Raw genomic sequence first — 4,292 nt, forward strand, 5'->3', positions numbered from 1 at the left:
CTCGCAGGAGCATGTGACCTGGCCAAAAGTTTCTTCATGAAAAATCTGGTACACAAGGATTCCAAAATTTAACAAAAATATGACAATTTCCAGTGTGATGAAACGCTCAGATCTCTTAACAGCAATTTAGTCATGCTCAGTTTTTGTTACCTTCCAACATAGATGCATTAAGAGGTCTGTATCTGATCTTATACGATATTTGGAGAATATGATATGCTGGCAAAGAAGTAATTTTCTGCTAATATTGCTGCCAGACTATAAAATATTTAGATTATTCATCATTTTAGAAGTATACAACAGTACTATGCATCTGATGTCAGAACTAAAGCATAAATTATGCAAAGCACAATAGCTTTGAAAAAACATTGCCCACTATTAAGCAAAAGAAAAACCCTACACAATTTCGGAGACCTTTCTTCTACAAACCTTAAAAAAAAATCTGGACAAACTGCCAAGTTTACAAATATGCACGCACATTCCACATATGGATATGCTTTAGTAATCATCTTTACAAACCTTTTAGACTACACATGGCTCTAATAAATAACCCATTCACAAACAATATATTATCATCTAAAAAAAAAGGAGAAACCCCAAACTCTTTTCATATACAGCCCAACAGTTCTAGCCTTCACTTTCAACCCCCAGCTTCATGATCAATCATTACGTCAGTGTTCATTTTTCATGGTTTGGTGTTGAACAATAAATGGAAAGGAAAATGACTGAAATAATTAATATTGTCTCTGACAACGAGCAAAGCTCAAGAAAGAGCTCGCGAGCGACAGCTGAGGACAGTCTGCCCTCTGTAAGTTGCAAATGTAATAAAATCTGATGATTTTTTTCTCTTTTCTTTTTGAACAAAGTTCACATGGGCCAGACTGCATGATGGGAAAGCTCACATGTCAGTCCCTTTGTGTAAATAGTAAACAGCTGCAGTTTAATGTTTTAGCCCTTGAAGAACAATACTTATTAGCTTGAGGTTAAAAGCCTTGCAGAAGGTCAGCCTAGCTACTGCAAGGCTGTGAAATATCATCCTTTGGCGATCTGCTGACACACAGTCCAGGGCTGAGTTATGTGATACAGACAATGCAAGCTTCATTGCGCAGAAGACGACAAGAAGTTGTGTTCCTTGACCCCCAAATTATTGGGGCAGTAACTGCTTCTGATTGGTAAGACCCTTTCTCAGCTTTGATACCAAGAAAGGGAAGAGTAGTGCTAATGACAGCCAGGAAATTATGCCTTTCTGGATGTTTAGTTGTTTGGGTTTTTTTGAAACTGAGGTGCCCTTATAGGAGGCACTGACATAGCCTTTCCATACTGGGGATGTGCAGCTGAAGCAGGAGACAACTCGGCAGTGCGGTGCTGGGACAGAGGGAGGTCAGGTCAGTAGGAGAGCAACTGCTGAGGAGCAGTTGTCTGAGCCGGGAGGTGATGGCACAGCCTTGACTGTGCTGACTACAGCTCTCCCAGTGTGATGATGCAGGTGATGGTGAGAGAGAGGTGACGTGCTCCCCCACCTTTCTTCATTTAAATGTGTGCCTGATATATCCAGCTGAGTGCAATAGATCACTGTGTCAGTACTCCTTCTTCTACTAAACTGCACATTATACAATAGGAGGGCATAATCTTGTTATTTTTTCCATCTCATTATTTTTTTCTTACATTTAATGAGGATTTTGACTTCTCAGAACTGTCATAGTTAACAAGAATATGCACCTTTTCCTTGTTGTGTAGGACTCAAACTTCATCTTCGTCTAAACATGTCCAATTTTTGTTTTCTTCTAGTACCAACACATTAGACATCCAGCCAATCCCAAGACAAGAAAGATGTATTTACCTTGGCAAAGAAACCATTTTGAGCCTGACTGATGCCAGACCCTAGGCGGTACTGATTATTTCTCTTTTTGGTGGTATGCGAAAGTCTTTCATCAAAATTAAGGCCCAGGCCGTTCAAATCCTAATATATCTTAGCTGAATGCAACCATGGTTATATTTCTGGCACACTGAGCAGCTTTTGCGACAAAAATAAAATGTTTTGTGTGACTCTGTTTTCAGTTTGTATCATCACTGTTTATCTATTGCCTAAAACCAGAGTATATCCGCCTATGAGACTCTGAATGCTTAAGGGTATAGAGACCATTTTGGCTTTCTGCAGGTTGTTGCAAACTACTTCAGTACTCATTTTGAATACAAATGCAACTTGTCTGACGATGAAATATACCTCTGAATGCAGAATGCAGGTACACAATAAAACCAATAAAGTAATAAAATTCTAAACCAAAATAATCTCCACCAAAAGTTTTCCTATCTCAGATCTGACTGCACAACATCATTTCCTAGCCAAAAGAGAAAGTAAAAAGGTGTCTTCAGCTGCCACTAGGTTTCAGTTCCCTTGGACTTAAGCCATCCTGATACCCCTCCTCTGAGAAGGTTGTGGGTTTAGAGTGGGCTCCTGAGTGCTACAGCTGATCTCATCCTTCTTCCAACAAAAAGAAGTGTCCAATCCAAAATGACTTCCAGAGAGTGAATCAAAGCACAAAGGATGAGTTTTGGTTAATGGGTGAGTAGTACCAACCCACTGAATAGGTTTGACAGGGATGATAAAGGACCTTCCTATTGCCAGCAGTGACAGCAGGTTCTCCTTTCCCACCCCAAAAAGAGCCTTGAAGGGTCTGATGTCAAGTTCTGACTTTCATAAGTGGCACTGCAGCAACTGCAGTTAGTCTCCTATTACTGGTCCTGTGAGAAATAACCCCAGCAAACCCAGCAGCACTGGGCAGTGCAGCACTGAACTGGAGGAAGGCTGGAGGGCAACTGGTCCCTCAGGCTGTCGGGTGCACGAGCTCGCTACCATTTGGAGTCACAGACTAAAACACTCCCTGCAGATAACAGCACTGAGCAGGTGGGCAGCCACATGTCACAGTACCCTACATTTCCAAGTGACCTTCACTAGCAGCCCTGTGCACAGCATATTGCATTAATCCCTTCTGGAGGTCACAGAATCATGGCTAAATGTGCTGCGGTCCAGATCCAAGAGAAACAGTTGCAAATGCCTAGCCAGATGCGGATGGAAAAAAATGTGCTTTTCATGTAGCCTGCTCAGAAGACTGAATAATTTATTAGTGCATCACATGCTATTTTTCAAAACTATGCCACTTTGAAGGATATCATATATTTTAAATTATAAGCAGGTCCTACTAACAAAGTGGATCGCAAATGCCAAAGCAGACAAACTATTGCGCGCCCGGCAATTCCCCGTCGAGTGACTTTGATTACATCATTGCCCCAGTGGACAGTTTGCAGAGAGAAACGGCACATGGCGGTAATGAAACAATTACTGCTGCTGGACTCAAACCTAACTTGGTGCCCTTGAACCTCCTATAAAGGCTTCAAGGTAACCCTTTCTGGAGTACCCCCTGGTACCCCCCACCCAGCCTCCCAGCAACAGGCTACCAAAAGGCTGCACAGCGGCTGGATTCCAGTGGCTTCGCTGGAGCTGAGCAAGGCTGACAAATGAAATACAGTTTGCCTGTCTCGGTGCGGGTATTGTTTTCCATGCTGTAATGCAGCACAGGTGTTGCAGGCCAGGAAGGAGACGCGCTGGCAGAAGCGTGATAAGGGAACTTGTGATGGAAACCTTGCCAACGAGGAAGTTGGGAAGAGGAGGCAAGAAGAAGGGATTCCCCCTGGCCCCCGAGGGTACTGTTGGGCCCTGGCGTATCCCCAAGACTCGTGGCGTATCTCTAGGTACCATATGGTTTGAGGATGAACTTCCTGAGCTTCTAAGGGGTGGAAGAGGAGGAGGAAGCGTCTACTTACAGGGAGAATAATTGCTTCCCTTTTCCGCTCCTTCTCCCCCTGTGCCCCGAGCATCAACTTTACACCACTGTAAGAACAAGGCATGGGCTACCAGGAGGCATTTGTAGACAAAACCTTGACTGAAATGCACGAGTGAGCAAAGAGTAAAAATGAAGAGAGCGCCCTAAAAGCATATGGTGTATCTCACAACAGCAACAACCTTCCTGGCATTTCATGGTAAAATGGACAGTGGATCTAGAAGGTCCCAGATCATCAGAATTGGTTTTATTCTGGTTTTAGAAAGGATCTGACCTATGTTTGCCCCACATTGGTTTGGTAGCCACATAGGACACTGTGCTTTTGTGGTCATGCATGCGGTGACAAAAGATCTATCCACAGCCCAGTCTGCCTTATCATATAGCCTTTATTGCACAGAACCACGTCAGAAAATCTCACCAAAAATTATTACAGCACACAATGAGCATCATTTGTGG

This window comes from Apaloderma vittatum, unplaced genomic scaffold, assembly GCF_000703405.1.
Source record: "Apaloderma vittatum isolate BGI_N311 unplaced genomic scaffold, ASM70340v1 scaffold13677, whole genome shotgun sequence".
NCBI lineage: Eukaryota > Metazoa > Chordata > Aves > Trogoniformes > Trogonidae > Apaloderma > Apaloderma vittatum.